The sequence below is a fragment of the Gobio gobio genome (genome assembly GCF_949357685.1).
Source record: "Gobio gobio genome assembly, chromosome: 9".
NCBI classification, from domain to species: domain Eukaryota; kingdom Metazoa; phylum Chordata; class Actinopteri; order Cypriniformes; family Gobionidae; genus Gobio; species Gobio gobio.
This window is the reverse complement of record NC_137115.1, coordinates 32578259-32596560: the sequence shown is the minus strand read 5'-3', so window position 1 is coordinate 32596560 and position 18302 is coordinate 32578259. Positions and strand designations below refer to the sequence as shown.

General features: G+C 39.7%; 1 protein-coding gene across 1 annotated transcript in view; it reads right to left on the bottom strand.

The window, feature by feature from the left end:
* The window catches only part of serpini1 (serpin peptidase inhibitor, clade I (neuroserpin), member 1), a 34977-nt gene extending 16786 nt beyond the window's left edge, over positions 1–18191 (bottom strand). The window contains exon 1 of the mRNA XM_079825242.1: positions 18084–18191. The gene's annotated coding sequence lies outside the window, so the exon portion shown is untranslated. The remainder of the gene's footprint in view (positions 1–18083) is intronic.
* Between the last annotated feature and the right edge of the window lie 111 nt (positions 18192–18302).

Below are 18302 nucleotides of genomic sequence, written 5' to 3'. Positions count from 1 at the left end.
GCAGGTTTGCTCTGTCTCTCCTCTTGTACATGTTCTTTGTTTTTCTTTTGCATGTGTTGGCCACTTGCAGCTGATCGGGTTTTGTAATCAACGTGGCGGTGCACACGCTCACAGCGGTTTCTCATTCTTTTTTTGATTAGTGTTCCTATTTCTAGCTTCCAGTTTTTCTGTTTCGTCTATTCAATTACAAGTTTACCTCAGTTGTTCTGTTTAAAAAAAAAAAACTATTTAGCCCAGTTTTCTTATGACAGTGATTCTTGTCTCTGACTTGCCCGCTGGATTATTTCTATCTGTCCTTGCCTGCTCTCAAACAAGGGATCGTCTGCAAGGGTCTGAATCTCTGCCTGCTCTTGTGGACTGTGTAAACTGGCTGCCAGCTTGGATTTGGACATTCCCCATTCCTGTCTTACCTGAGGGACATGCTCATCCATTGCTTCCTGACCTCTTCCTCTGTGATCTAGCCACCATGCCCGTATGGACTTTGATCTTTTGCTGGGACATTGATTTGACTGTTATTACTCAATAAAATTATTTAATCACATTTATGCACTTGAGTCCTTTTCCTTGAAATCCCCGACATCACACACTGGCCAAAGGATGGACTCAGCAGAACTGATTCCTCTTCGAGTGGTTGTCAAACTCCAAGGTTCTATGTTGGGACTTGAGTCTGAAGAACTCGCTCAAGCATGTAATACCATTGATGCTTTGACTGTACAAGTTTCAGAGCTTATGGAGCAGATGCGTCATCTCCAGACGACTCAATCCGATGTCCCAGTACCAGCGTCACATTCTAATAGTCATGAGCCCTGTAGTAATAATCCTCCTGTCTATGCAGGTGAACCAACTAACTGTCGTTCATTTCTCATTCAGTGCAAAGTGGTGTTTTCACTTCAAACTCAGACGTATTCTGCTGACAGATCAAAAGTTGCTTATGTCATCTCCTTGCTGACTGGAAGAGCTTGTGATTTGGGGTGCGGCTCTTTGGGATCTAGTTCTCCCTGTTGTGCTAACTTCAAGTTATTCAAGACTGAGATGATAGCAGAAGAGGTCGTGGCAGATTTTGCTATTGAGTTTAAAGCGCTGGTGGCCACAAGTGAATGGAATCTTGAAGCATTGACGGCTCGTTTTTTGGATAGTTTGGAGGAGGATATTAAGGATGAGATTTATGCCTGTGATCCCCCCGAAGATCTAGATGACATCATAGAGCTTGTTATTCGTTTGGATGCTCGTATGGAGTTAAGGCGGCGAGTGTGGGGTAATACCAACTTGTCACGGGTTAAATTATCCAGTACTGAACCACTGCAAAATGGAAGAATGCGTTTAACCACTGAAGAGAGGCAACGTTGTCTTACAAAGGGGCTTTGTCTTTATTGCGGTGAACAAGGTCATATTGCTGCGTCTTGTCCGTCACTTCTATTTCTCCTCCAGTTAGCTCACGCAATATTATTCCAGCAAGAGTTTTACAGAATGTTTCTCTTATCAGATGTTCTGCACTTGCTATTCGGGAGCAGAAGGGAATTTTATGGATTCGACCTGGGCTCATCATCAGGGTCTTCCTGTATTTGTTCTTCCATCTCCACTCAGCTCATTTACTTAACGGACATGAGTTAATGTCTGTCACCCATATTACAAGTCCGGTGAGTGTTATATCTGGTAACCACAGAGAGGAACTAAAGTTTTATTTATTTAATTCCTCTTTTGTTCCCATTGTGCTGGGCCATCCATGGTTTTCGCTTCATAATCTGCATGTACATTGGGCAGAAAATATTATTTTATCTTGGTGGTGTTCTCGTTGTGATTCTGTTTATCTTGGTTCTGTCCCATCTTCGGTTTCTGTTTCTTCTGTGTTGCAGGAGGAAGAAGCAGATCGATCTCAAGTTCCTGCTATTTACCATGATCAGCAGGCGGTCTTTAGTCAGTCCCAAGCCGCTTCTCTTCCTCCACATCGACCATATGATTGCGTTGTTGATCTCCTCCCGAGCACTTCTCTGCCTCGCGGACGTCTCTTCTCCTTGTCTGCACCTGAGCGTGAGGCTATGGCGATATATTTATCTGAGTCTCTGGCAGCAGGTCTGATTCGTCCCTCTTCTCCGGCAGGTGCGGAGTTCTTTTTTGTGAAGAAGGATGGCTCTTTGCGCCCTTGTATTGACTATCAGGGGCTGAATGACATTACTGTTAAGAACAGGTACCCCTGCCTTTGATGTCTACGGCTTCGAGGTCTTGAGGGGCACAAGACTCTTCATGAAATTGGACCTACGGAATGCTTATCATCTTGTCCGGATAAGGGAGGGGGACGAATGGAAGATGGCTCTTTGAAAATTTGGTTCTACCATTCGGCTTGGCCAGCGCTCCGGCCGTCTTCCAAGCGCTCGTCAATAATGCACTTCAAGATTTGATCAATGATTGTGTTTGTGTACCTTGATTATATTTTGATCTTTTCTCGTTCTTTTCAGGTGCACGTTCAGCACGTCTGGCGAGTGCTTCAGCGGCTGCTAGAGAATCAATTGTTCGTGAAGGTGGAGAAGTGTACTTTTCATGCCCAGTCAGTTTCGTTCCTAGGGTCTGTCATCTCGGCGGAGGGGATTCGCATAGACCCTGCGAAGCTGAGAGCTGTTTCTAATTGGCCGGTACCTGGCTCTAGAAAAGCATTACAACAATTCCTTTTTGCTAATTCTTAATTTTTATAGATGTTTTATCAGGAATTTTGGCCAGGTGGCAGAACCTCTGAAAGCATTAACCTCCACCAAGATTACATTTTGCTGGTTGAGTGCTGTTTAAGCAGCTTTTGATGATTTGTACTGCTCCAATTCTGATTTTGCCTGATTCTAACTGACAATTTGAGGTGGAGGTGGATGCTTCAGAGGTGGGGGTCGGAGCAGTTCCCAAAGATCCCCTCAGGACAACTGTAGACCTGGTTCGAAGAATGGCAAACCCAATGCTTTATCTCGACAGTTCGGCACCCTTGGCAACGCGCCCCCTCCTGATACGATCTTATCGTCAGATCGTTTGTTGGGGGCTGTTGTCGCATATTGCCCTGGATTTTGTTACTGATCTCCCTCCATCCAGTGGCAATACTGTGATCCTTACCGTTGTGGATCGCTTTTCTAAAGCGGTTCATTTCATTCCCCTCCCTAAACTCCCTTCAGCTAGGAGAGACGGCCCAGGTGGTCATTGACCATGTCTTTCGGATTCATGGTCTTCTGGAGGATGTGGTCTCTGACAGGGGGCCCCAGTTCACCTCTCGCTGGAGGGAATTCTGTTGACAGCTGGGTGCCTCCGCCAGTCTGCCTTCAGGATTCCATCCACTGACCAACGGCCAGACCGAGCAAGCTAACCAGGATCGAACCAATGCTCTGATGTCTAGCTTCCCATAACTCCTCCTCCTGGAGTCAGCAGCTAACTTGGGCTGAATATGCCCATAACTCCTTGCCGGGTTCTTCATGTGTTGTGTCTTGGTTATCAGCCCCCTTTATTTTTGTCTCAGGCTATCGAATTTGCTGTTCCCTTGGTTCAGACATTTATCCAGGGTTGTCGCCATACCTAGAGGAGGGCCAGGGAAGTGCTGCTTCAGTCTGAAAGACGTACTAAAAGAGCGGCTGACCGCCGTCGGACTGCGGCTCCGAGATATGTTTGTGGACAAAGGGTATGGCGCTCAACGAGAGACAGGCCACATAAGGTTCTATCACGCAAGTTGGCACTTAGATTTATTGGGCCATACCCTATTGTCAAGGCCACCAGTCCGGTGGTGGTGCAGCTTAATTTGCCTAATTCTTTTAGTCATGTTCACCCTGTTTTTCACGTTTCTTGTATTAAACCTGTTTTGCGTTCATCCTATTCTCTTTCTGTTTCTACTCCTGTTCCCCCTCCTCCACTGATGTTTGAGGGCGCCCCTGCCTTCATTGTCAGACGGATTTTTCATTCCAGATGCTGCGGACGGGGTTTGCAATATCTAGTGGACTGGGAGGGATATGGTCGAGAGGAGAGATCTTGAGTCACAGCTCGGGACATACTGGACCATTCGCTTATTGAGGATTTTCATCGCCGTCAGTCTCCTTTAGCTAGGGGTTCGCCAGGAGGCATCCCTGGTGGGAGGGGTGCTGTCAGGTCGCAGGTTTGATCTGTCTCCTCTCTTTTTATTTTTATTTTGCACGTGTCGGTCGCTTTGTAATCAACGCGGCCGTGCACGCGCTTACATCTGTTTCTCATTCTTTTTTGATTAGTGTTCCCATTTCTACCTCTCAGTTTTTCTGTTTTGTCTATTCAATTACAAGTTTACTTCAGTTGTTCTTTTTGTTTGTTTGTTTATTTAGCCCAGTTTTCTTGTGCCTGTGATTCCTGTCTCTGACTTGCTTGCTGGATTATTTATATCTGTCCTTGCCTGCATTTAAACAAGGCAGCCTGGGTCTGAATCTCTGCCTGTTTATTTGAGCTGTCTTACCTGAGGGACATGCTCATCCGTTGCTTCCTGACCTCTTCCTCTGCGATCTAGCTGCCCTGTTCGTATGGACTTTGATCTTTTGCTGGGACATTGATTTGACTGTTATTACTCAATAAATTGAGTGACATTTCTGCACTTGAGTTAGGGCTGTACGATTAATCGAAAAATAATCGAAACCGACAACCGGTTATTTCGGTTTTAGTCATGTGACTCCGCCCCGTCAGTCACATCAAGTGCAGTTTGCAGGCACACAGAGAGATGCAGGAGCAGTTTTCTTTGTTTATAGATGCCCAGAATCACTATAATAACTGCATGTCTTACACAGTTTATACAGGGAAGTTAATTGCCGTTCTTATAGCCTATGCGCTGACACACACACACACACACACACACGGTGCGCGCAAGCCCCGAAGCCAGATCGCTTTCACTTTCGTCCTCATAAAGCTTGTCAAGTAAATGCATTTAAAGGCTTGCCAGTTTCAACATTTAAAGTGATTGTGCACTATTCAAAAACAACAATACGGAAAACTTCTCCGTTCAGTGCTCAGCTTTTTTTTGTGACACAGAGAGCGAGCAGTGTCGTGTGCGTCTCTGACAAAGCGCGCACGCCCTGAAGGTAGACCTCTTTCACCTGCGTCCTCACAAAGCTTTGTCATTTGTATGTGGTTTAAGCCCTGCCAGTTTGAACATTAAAGCAATTTTAGACCATCAGATGTGTATTATGTTGAACTAATGCCTGATATATTGTGACAAACGAACACTCAGACAGAAGCTCGCACATCACGTGAAGATCGAGCACAGAGAGCAGCGCAGAAACGCAAGATGAACGCTGTCCTGTGACTAAAGTAAAGTCACTAAAGTAGCTTAGAAACTCAACCATTATAGGCATACATTTTAATACCTTTGAAGTACAAACCACAGCTTCATAATGAATAGAGACGGTATGAGTAATTCACACACACAATCACTCTCTCATTAATGCATTCAAATAAATTATTGTTCATTAATCGTAATCGAGGTAAAATGTTCAATTAATCAAGGTTTTTATTTTTGGTCAGATCGTTACAGCCCTAACTTGAGTCCTTTTCGTTGAGATCCCTGACACACAGGGTTAATGCCTCAGTTTCTCCCTCTGACTGCACAGCCAACGTTCTATGCGCCAGCATACCTGCTTATGCAAGTGAACGAACCCACATTCACCCTCACTTATGCACAGATATAGCTCTACCTTCATCCAAGTATGGCACAGTCTCCCGGCTTTAGTCGTTGCCTGGCAACAGTGTTTTCCACACAAACAAAGAATGCAGGGGAGAATGTGGCCTTGTGCCATTGTGTGATGGAGATAGATAGGAAGAGGCATATCCTGCCTGTATATGTTCTAGAATTATATATGTTAGATGAAACACTTTAAAAACCAATAAATTAAAATTAGACTGAAATAGTTTAAGTATTACAATTAAAAAACTGAAATAAAAATAATTAAATAAAAATAAATTCAATTAAAAGGAAACAAATATTAAACTAATACAAATTACAATGTAATAATAATAGTAACAACAACAACACACTTAGTGACAGGATGCAGTAACACTGGACCTGAGAATTTAAAAAAGCAGTTTCAAACTATATTTTACTTGAAGTAAATATACATTTTTTACAGATAATGTTTGTTCATGCAAAGCTTGCTGCCACGTACAACCCACACACACACACACACACACACACACACACACACACACACGCGACTACTTTAATTACTTTGAGATTTCTTTTGACCTAACTCCTTTAAATCACAATGATTTGAATAGGATAGTTTTCTACCATATTGATACAAAAATACAAAGAAAAAAAAAAAAATTCTATTCTCGGTTATCAACAACATGAAGTGCACTAAATATTACATTATGTCAGGGTTTCCCAGACTGGGAACCTCAGAGGGCTCGTAAGTTTAATAAAAAAAAAAGCTATTAAATAAATAAATTAATTAATTAATCATTAACATTTTAAAAATAAAATAATTAAAAAATACAAACTACAAAAAAAAAAACATTAAAACTATTTCATTTGTTTTACCTGCATGTCATGTGACCATTAACCAACATCAGAGAACTGTGAACGTATTATTTATTATTTATCATCATTATTATCATTAATAACTTCATTTTATTATTCACCTAACTTATTCAATTAAAATATCAGGGCTTACTTTGAGTAAATATATAAGGTCAAAGAGGTTCAGCTTATAAAAAAGTTGGGGAATCCCGGCATTACATTCAAATAAAGTTATGTGAATGTGTACATTAATGTGTTTGAAAGACAAAAGTCTTCCAAAACAGTAATCCATGGTTTAAGGACTCAATGAGTGATTATTTAAATAATAATTATTGTGTTCGTCAGGAGTTGATTAGATATGCAATGTTGCAATGTTGAGAAAATCAATGAATTATGAATATTTGACTGCCATTGTGAGAATAACATGTAATCACTAAAAAAGTAACTGTAGTCTGTTTAAGAGCATTTTAAAACGTAATATATCTACATTTGCTTTTATCCAAGGTGACATACAGTGTGTTCAAATGTGGCAGCTAGGATGTTATGGGTGATCTGAAAAACATCTGACGCACCAGAGTCATCGATTTCCAATCTATCAAAACCTATATTTTATACCATTAACCACCACATGGAATTCAAGTGAAACAAACAACTGATTCAAAAGCCTGGTTTACAATCCACAGAAGATTCATCTGTTCTCATTCCTTGAACTTTCCTGATCTCTCCATTTCAGATACTCTTGTTTTAAGACTCATGTGCGTAGGCTTGTGTAACTGGACCTGACCCTGGTGACCGAGGTCTGGGCCGAAAAACAGATGGTCGCTTGTGAAATGGAGAGAAAAGTGAAGAGAGGATTCGCCTGAAAACAGCACCAAACCTGCCTGACCTTTCGCTCACCCGTGCTGGATTCTGTACAAAAGGCTGATGGCCACCAGGGAGAACTCTACGAGACCACCAACCACCCTAATGGGACCAACCAGACACAAAGACATTCTGGCTCTTGTGCGAGTTGTCCTCTCTGGTGACACTTTATTTGTAGACTTGCAGTGAGAGTAACAAAACTAGTGGTGCTTGCACATGCAAAACCTTGTGATTTTCATTTTTCTAAATGTAATGCAGTTGCTTGGGTGGTTACAAAGTTTCTATATGGATCCCACCTTTGGTTTTTGCTGTTTTATGGTCTGCCAGGTGAAAATCACAAGTTTGATCACTTGATTTGAGATGTCATTATAGGTATGATTTATGGGGAAAAAAGTGAGGAATGAGTTTAATGGCAAAGTTTAACACATTTGTTCAAATCACTGCCAAGAAACTGCCAATGTTTTATTACCTCAAAGCACAATTACAAAAATTCTGAGCATGTCTGATATCAGGCTGTCTTCTCAAGCAAAGCCAAGACAAACCTGTCAGTATCTGCTCAAGTGAAATCAAGCATCAAAGTGCCACAAAACTCTTCTCAATTCCTTTCACACACGCACAGAGCAATTTCTCTAAATATCCTCCCAACTGCCTTCAAAATGTAATCGCAAGCGCATAGTGAAGACGTTTCTGAAATGGGGGCAGCGTAGGCGCCCTTTTAATGCCTTACTTTTTTATGCTTTTCATTTTGAGCTCAAGCTGAAATACAAGAGAGTGGAAGGATATAGAAAGACAATCTGATGGGTGATAGTTTGAAAGACCAGCTTACATATCATGAATATCCATGCAGTTAACCCTTAAACGCATACCTCAGGTCTTTAGAGACACGGGACGTCATTCACAACCCTCCTCCTCATTAATTTTTTTTAAGCTAGACATCAACCTCCTTAGTGTTCCTCAAGCAATTCATTATAAACAATATAACAAGAAGAAAATTATAAAAATGGAATGGGGTCGCTAACGACCCAAGGGATGTAACAGTGTAATTATATTTTTCCGAACAACAATAATTGAATCTTTAATAACTGAATAAGTGCAATTCACCTGTATTTCACAAGGTGGCAATGTATGATACACAATGATAAAGTGATGTTTCACTCATAGTTACCGCAGGCAGACGACAAAAGAATAGGAAGTATCATCAGCAAAACTTGAAATGGCTCAGGGATTTACTGCAGAGCAAGTACTCAAATATTCTTCATCAAATCTGGTGAAGAAGCTGTCAGTGATCAAAATATTGATTTTAAAGATGTTGAAAATGATAGAGCTGAGTAATGATGATAGAGTTTTGAGAATATGTTTGAGATGGTGAATATGATCCAGATACTGAATGTACTGGGAAATGAGCTCTGGTGAGGACAGTGATGATGGTATAAAACATCTGCTCAAACTGAACCCTTCTAAGCTCAAAAAGGTAACAAAATATACTTAATTGTATTCTTCTGTAATTATTACTCTAATATCAAAAGAGTTTTATATCATTGCGACAGTTAGAGATCCATCCATGTTAGATATAGATCCGGGTCGCTAAAGACCCGAATATGTAATAATGATTAACTGATGCATTGCGTTTCTAGTTAAACTGACTAAGTTTGTAGTTAGCAAGAGGCAAAGTGGAAATGCCAGCATTCAAAACACAACATGTGGAGTGATCAGAAAACTTAGCAACAATAAGTGAGATTACCTACTTGGTTTTTACATAACGTATTGAATATTTCAAGGTTGAGATATAATTAGGCAAAGTATATATTGCCATTTTTATACATCAGGAAACTTTTTTTTAAAGAAAACCTTTGGAGAAACAAGAATGAGAAAATTGGGAATTGAGGCCAAATTGAAAATGGATAAAATAAATAAATAATACATTTTATTATGCAAAGACATCTCCATTTGCTTGCCATTTCATTTTACTGCCATCTAGAACAAACAACAGAGATCTCCATGTTAATTTTTTCTTTTCTAATCAGAGCAGTATTTTAAATTTGACATCTTTAACATTGGAGGCAAAGCAAACAAACTTGGTTTTCCATCAAGTTCTGAATGGAGCTCTTATTTCCCAAAGATGATCATTCATTATAGCGCAGGCGCCTCTGTCATTATCAGAGGGAGAATTACAGTCGGTGGCACCAGAACACTATCCACATCCATCAGCCTCCTCTTTCCTGACAGGATGGCCCAGATAGAGCGAAACATACTGGGTAAAAACTGCCATCTCTCTCCTCTTCTAGCTCCAGAAGCCTCCAGAGGACAGACCCAGTGGTGCAGTGCTGTTTAGCAGGGGACACAGAAAAAGATGACGGAGCGGGAGAAGAGTTTGACAGCAAGTGAAATGTTGAGCTGGTTCAGGAATCGGAATGAGACTAAATATATTCAGACCGAAGGCTGCAGAGAAGACACACTAGTTGAGGAGTTAAAGAGCCATGCACTGATGACAGTGCAGTGGTGAGGGAACTCCACTGGGGACCAGAGAAGTGCAAGACATGGGTCAGATTTAATTAAACTGTATTCAAGCGACGGACACCCACAGGAAGCAGCTGAACACTGGTGTACACAACAAATGACAGTTTTCATTCTGAAGATACAGAAAACTAAGCTAACCAGATTTCAGACATACGTTTTTGCTGCCTTCAAGTGCACCTGGGAAATTTTTACTTCTGAGTTGGACATGTGTTTTTATTAAGTTTTGAAGGTTTATTTATATTATTATTAGCATTTTTCTATTGTATATTTTTGACATCATTTTCATTTATGCATGGTATCTAACAAAAACCTTTCGCATAACATGTGAATGATTAACTTTTACATTTGTTGTCTATACATTCTTGTACATAATGCATTAAAGGGATGGTAAAACACATTCTTTCGAAATCTTGATTGTGTTTGTGGGGTGCACTGTAACATGTGTTCATGCTTAGTTTTTAAAAAGTTGCATTATTTTTCATTTATTTTACCTTTATTCTACACCACTCTGTCCCTCCTTGTAAAACGGTCTGATGGTTTCCGGGTTGTATGAAGCTGGTCCCTCAAAAATACGCAATGGGCTCAGATTGGTTAGCTGGCCCAGTGTGTTGTGATTCGCTAACTGCCTAGTTCACGTCTGAAATTGGTAATTAAATTGCTGTCTAATATGGAGGGGTCAGAGAGTTCTCAGATTTCATCAACAATATCTTAATTTGTGTTCTGAAGATGAACGAAGGTCTTACGGGGTTTGGAACGACACGAGGGCAAGTAATTAATGACAGAATGTTCATTTTTGTGTGAACTAACCATTATGAAAGTATTATGCAATTATTTAAGACATTTCTCCTTATATAGAACCTTTTTTTTTGCATGAAGGGTTCTTTAAAATTGAGTCTAGAACCCCACTGAACCTTTTTTTTGTAAAATAATTGTTTAATGAACCCATTATGGGTGCAGAATCATTAAGAGGAATCTAAATGTAATTCTTTATTATTTCAATCATGTGTTTCCATCAGTCCAGTTTTTAAAAGTGTGCAGGCTCAAAACCAAAGAAATACAGATTGTATGGGTTTACAGTAGCCAAGCTCTTATCCTCCCAGCAGTCCTGTGCAACCAAGGTCAACACATGACAGCATCCATCTATCATTAGAGGGTTAGTATCTGGCTCGTCCTGACAGCGTTGTGGCAGAGGTTCAGAGTAAGAGGCTTTGACCACAGTATGTGTGTGTTTGTGTGTGATATTATCTCCTTCCGTCTCTACTGGCACAGCTGTCCAACAGCATTACCCACTGCTGGAAAATAAACAAATCAGGGCCATAAATCGCTGCCACCATAGAGACCACCCGGCTGATGCACATCATTCCATTATTAATTATATGAAGCATCTTTGCTCTCTTATGCAAGCAACATATCGCTCTTTCCATTTGTCATGAAAGTAATTTCCTTTTAACACACACACACACACACACACACACACACACACACACACACACACACACACACACACACACACACACACACACACACACACACACACACACACACACACACACACACACACACACACACACACACACACACACACACACACACACACACACACACACACACACACACACACACACACACACACACACACACACACACACACACACACACACACACACACACACACACACACACACACACACACACACACACACACACACACACACACACACACACACACACACACACACACACACACACACACACACACACACACACACACACACACACACACACACACACACACACACACACACACACACACACACACACACACACACACACACACACACACACACACACACACACACACACACACACACACACACACACACACACACACACACACACACACACACACACACACACACACACACACACACACACACACACACACACACACACACACACACACACACACACACACACACACACACACACACACACACACACACACACACACACACACACACACACTAATATTAACACATTTGGTAAATATCAGCAAAAAAGGATGTGAAAATAAATCTGTCGCCCAATTATTGCAACGTCCTTTTCCCAAGATAACAGCTCTGAGTCTTCTCCGATAATGCCTGATGAGTTTGGAGAACACCGGACAAGAGGTCAGATATCATTCCTTCATACAGAATCTCTCCAGACAAATTCCCAGCTCCATGTTGGTGCTTCTTCTCTTCAGTTCACCTTACTCATTCATTTTCTATAGGGTTCAGGTCAGGGAACTTGGATGCCCATGGCAGAATGTTCATTTTGTGCTCAGTGACACATTTTTGTGTTGATTTTAATGTTTGTTTAGAATCATTGTCTAGCAGAAGCGGTCAAGTTGATATTTTATCTGTTGGTATTTGCTAAAATCCATGATACCATGTATCTGAACAAGAAGTCCGGGACCTTCAGCAAAAAAAATAGGCCCACAACATTAAAGATCCAGCAGTATATTAAACCTGTTTGCACCAAACCTATCTGGTGGGTTTGCCGCCAAAAAGCTATTTGAAGATGGCTGAGCAGCTGAATCCAAGCCTTACATCACCAAGTGCAATGCAAAGCGTTGGATGCAGTGGTGTAAAGCACACCATTTTTTTTTTGTTTAATCGGTTTCTTTTGAAGTTCTGAATATACTGGAGTTTGTTTTAGGATGAGTGAGGAGGATTTTTCTTGAAACCCTCCCAAAACATTTGTGGTGATGTAAGTGGTGTTTGATATTTTTTTAGGCTCTCTGACCCTAAGACTCAACTAATCTCTGCAATTCTCCAGCTGTGATCCTTGGAGAGTCACTGAAGCGCTCATCACCGTGCATTAGGATGATATAGACACACCTCTTCAGATTCGTAACATATTTAGTTGATTAGAATTTCTTAATTATTGCCATGATGGTGGAAAATTGGGATTTTCAAGGCTTTAGCTATTTTCTTACAGCCTTTTTATTTTGTGAAGCTCAATCTTTTCCTGCACATCAGAACAATATTCTTTGGTTTTACTCATTGAATGATTAAAGGAATTTTATCTTTCTGTTTCCTCATATTTATACTCCCATAGTCATGGCTGGACAATTTCATGATCCTAGTCACCCTGGTTTGCTAAAAAAAAAAACATGGGGGGAACGGGATCGACAAAGGACCTCGAGTCAGAATTTGAACTAACCACTCGGCCATCAGAGCCAACACTTCAGATATATTTTACTCATAAGAATTTCTAGGAGTGCCAATAATTGTGGCCAACATGAACAATGCCTTTGCTCATATTTACCAAGGGTGCCAATAGTAGTGGAGGGCACCTTGTGTGTGTGTGTGTGTGTGTGTGTGAACTGCTTTAATACAGCAAATTGCCTGACTTTGACTTTACCTCTCCTTGAAACCCTTTTAAAAACCTTAAGTTAAAAACCTTTTATCCTTCCCAAGTTCAAAGGCAGAGTCCCTTTCTCCCTGTGCTGACGAGTGAAGACGTGACTCAGAAATGCAGATGTCCTTCAAAACCACCCCCTGGGAGGGCAAAACAGTGACAAACCTAATCGCTCATGGTCTGCCAATGCTCAGACACTTCAAATCTCCTCATCAACATTCATGCCGATTCAGCAGTTCTACAGGAGGTTTACCAGCGGCAGAACAGCCTCAAACATAGAACAAAGTCAGCAATGCTTCTATTTTATTGAATTAATTAATACAAGTCTATAATTTAAACTACTTCATTAAAATATTCTGTTCAATAGCTTATTATTAAAAATTATTAAATATAGTATTCAAATATATATTTAAAAAATAACAGAAACATGAAACCACGTGAAAAAAATTAAATATTCTAAGCTTACTACAGCTTATTATTAATAATAATTAAAAAATATATATATTCAAAAAATTTAATATTTTTAACTTTTACATATGAATAAAAATATGAATCATTAAACAAATAACAAACATAAAACGACTTATTATATAAAATATTATGGGCTCCCTACAGCTTTTTATTAAAAAAATAAAAATACTAAAATATATGCAAAATATAACATTTAAATATTAATTTAATTTAATATATGTAAATAAGACTAGTGCGATACAAGACCATAGCAACATTGTCTGTAGAAAGATAAACTCCACTCACAACCATATTAAGCCTTTTCAATTTTCACATGATATGCACAAGGATATCAGAGAAAATATAACTATATAAATATCATTATATAAATAGGAATACAGCCCTATATAAGTGCTGTCAAATCGATTAATCACATCCAAAAAAAAATTGTGTTTACATAATGTGTGTACTGTATAGCCCACTTACAGGTTGCAGGTTTGCCCACTTACAAAGCATGTAGAAGTCTGTTATTTTTATCATAGGTAGGTACTCTTCAACTGTGAGTGACGGAATCTAAAACAAAAATCCAGAAAATCACATTGTATGATTTTTAAGTAATTCATTTGCATTTTATTGCATGACATAAGTATTTGATACATCAGAAAAGCAGAACTTAATATTTGATAAACCCTTGTTTGCAATTACAGAGATCATACGTTTCCTGTAGTTCTTGACCAGGTTTGCACACACTGCAGCAGGGATTTTGGCCCCCTCCTCCATACAGACCTTCTCCAGAGCCTTCAGGTTTCGGGGCTGTCGCTGGGCAGGAGGTTGTTGGCCAAGATCTCACAATACATGGCCCAATCCATCCTCCCCTCAATATGGTGCAGTCGCCCGGTCCCATTTGTGGAGTTTAGACCAAAAAGCTCTATTTTTGTCTCATCAGACCACATGACCTTCTCCCATTCCTCCTCTGGATCCTCCCGATGGTCATTGGCAAACTTCAGACGGGCCTGGACATGCGCAGGGGGACCTTGTGTGTGCTGCAGGATTTTAATCCATGACGGCGTAGTGTTACTAATGGTTTTCTTTGAGACTGTGGTCCCAGCTCTCTTCAGGTCATTGACCAGGTCCTGCCGTGTAGTTCTGGGCTGATCCCTCACCTTCCTCATGATCACTGATGCCCCACGAAGTGAGATCTTGCATGATGCCCCAGACCGAGGGAGATTGACCGTCATCTTGAACTGCATCCATTTTCCAATAATTGCGCCAACAGTTGTTGCCTTCTCACCAAGCTGCTTGCCTATTGTCCTGTAGCCCATCCCAGCCTTGTGCAAGTCTACAATTTTATCCCTGATGTCCTTACACAGCTCTCTGGTCTTGGCCATTGTGGAGAGGTTGTAGTCTGTTTGATTGAGTGTGTGGACAGGTGTCTTTTATACAGGTAACGAGTTCAAACAGGTGCAGTTAATAAAGGTAATGAGTGAAGAACAGGAGGGCTTCTTAAAGAAAACTAACAGGTCTGTGAGAGCCGGAATTCTTACTGGTTGGTAGGTGATCAAATACTTAGGTCATGCAATAAAATGCAAATTAATTATTTAAAAATCATACAATGTGATTTTCTCTCACAGTTGAAGTATGATAAAAATTAAGTTTTAAGCTTTGTAAGTAGGAAAACCTGCAAAATCGTCAGTGTATCAAATACTTGTTCTCCCCACTGTATGTGTGTATTCAAATATACATAATTATGATCGATTTGACAGCACTAATAAACAACAAAAAAGGAGGTATTAATATTAGTTATTAGTATTTTCTCCGCTACAATTCATCCTTATTATTGCACAAACTGACTGCATTTTATTGATGGATATGCCACACAAACCTGATTGAGATGAGAGCAGCACAGCACAGGCTGTACTCAATGCAGAGGACAGAGAACATAAGAACGATGGAGACCAAATTAAAATGTACTCGCTTTCCAGTTAATCAAAGTCTGCATCTTTTCAGAAGCAAAGAAATAATTGCTCCATGTCGGTCAGTTGTTCTGACCTGCTTTCTGCTATAGGGCACGTTAAGCAGATGCATTTCACAGGCTTGACACATAACTGAACAGTAATCAATAACAGGGGCTTTGCATACTGTATGTTATAAGAAAGGCCATTACAGATGCTCAAGGAACATGTTCAAAAAGCAACAGTGAAGTTCAATATATTCTGCACACTTAGTGACAAAACCTTTGAGAGAACACAGATGTTTATAATACTCTTTATGCCATCTGTGCTGTCCTGAGGCCAAGCGACGAGTGTTTGCGGGAAGACAGTACTCTGTCAGACCTGGGAAAAATCCCTTCTGACAATGAGCCAGCGAATTTAAGCTATATATGGCTGCAACTACACTGTAAACCTTAAAATTGAACAATAAATATGTAAAGCCTTCTTAAAAAAAAAAAAAAAAAAAAAAAAAAAAAATAGGGCTGTCAAAAGATTAATCGCGATTAATCGCATCCAAAATAAAAGTTTGTGTTTACATAATATATGTGTGTGTACTCTGTTAATTATTATTTATATATAAATACACACACATTCATGTATATATATATTTAAGGAATATTTGCATGTATATACTGTATATACATTTATATAATCTATAATATATATATAAATATAAATGTTTTATATATAAAAATAATATTTTTTTTCTTAAATATATACATGCTTGTGTGTGTGTATTTATATATAGATAATAATTAACAGAGTACACACACATATATTATGTAAACACAAACTTTTATTTTGGATGCGATTAATCACGATTAATCTTTTGACAGCCCTAAAAAAAATATAACATACCAATCCACCAGTATGGTTAAAAAAAAAAGGAAAACATCAGCCAAAGCTTACATCAAATGAATGTGTGTGTACACACTATCTTACTATACCCATGCATTTTATATTCCACCATGCAAAAAATTAATAAATAAATAACGCAGAATGGTTTAAGAAATTATTTGTTTGTAGCAAAAATGGTGCTGAGCAAGTTACACACTTAAGTGTAATTCTTTAGGCTATAGGTTTGTTCAAAATTGTAACCCTACACATGCAATAATAACAACAGTGATGCTGGTCTTATTTTAGAAAACATAGTGCTATATTTGACTGTATATGTTGCAAACTGTGCTGGTTCTGTCAATACATTTGAGAGAGCACTTGAACCGTCACCATTATTCATGCTTTCAAATGAATGGCTCACGCAAACCTGCAATCAATCTGGGAATCAATATCCACTGATTGGAGGTGACCACCAAGGAGTTCACATATGTATGTGTGAGTGTTATTGCGAGCCCTGAAAAGTGCAGCAATTCTGTTCCAACTCCTTTACACCTTGCAGCTTTTCCCCCCCACCGTTCCTTTCTAGTCCTCTCTCTTTCCTCATCCTTTTCCTATCGATCCCTCGATTTCATTGCCTCCCTACTCATAGCGATTGCACTTTAACACCTCATTTTCCCTCCCCTCTCCTTTAGTGGCCTCTCTCTTGCTCATATACTCCACATTACACACACACTCTCCAGCACACCTAATCTCCACGTGAAATGCATCCCACAGAACAAACCAGCTATTTTACACCAGCAGTAGCAAGGGGGGTTCGGAAAGGAGGTGCGTTCTCCATTCTGCTCTCCCTGCGTGTCTCATTTACAGAAACATGAAATAGGATTTTCTTGCAAGAGATGATTTACGCATCCCCAGATATACGCCCAGATGTGGGGATTCATTGCTGCCCTGTTTGCACATACCCTCCACTGCCCTCACTGATTCAATACAAACATTTGAATTATCGAATCAATAAAATAGGCTTAAAATAGAAAATGAAGAAAAAACCCAAGAATCTCACAAAAAAAACACCCCACAACACTACGTGCTTATCAAGACAAGGAGAACGAATGGTTAAAAGATATGAAACAACAGCAAAATGATCCTGGATTTTCTTCACCAAGGATTGTTTGATTTCTACAGAATGAAATGTATGCTAAATAGATGTATGTGAATTGAATGTAAAACTGCAAATGCATATATCACTGCAAGTACAATTCTAAGCTTTATAGAAATGTTATATTACAAATGTAAAACTAGACCAGGAAAAAAAAAACATTTGAGAGGAAGATTACATGGAAAATGTACACACGTTTCACCTGTTATTAAAGGACATTCACATCTGCACACCCTCTCTTGTAGAGAATAAACCCACCATACCAATAGCATGTTGATGAATTATAAACCTTACAGAACACATTTTTCCTTATAATACTGAGTAGGTGACATTGAAAGAGGATAACATGAAATGAAGATGCGTGGATGTCTCTTACCGTGAGATGTCAGAGAGATGCTGATGCTCAGGGATGCTGATGTTAAATCCTGCTCGTCTCTGCACCCTCACACACCTTTATTATGAGAGACAGCCCTGCCCCTTCTCTTCTGATTGGCCAGACCTAAACCTAGCTTTAAAGCGAGCCTTTTTGTTTTTCGTCGTTTATTTGTCGTGTTCCGCGTGCTATTTTTATCCTATATTAATCTTATTGCGTTTA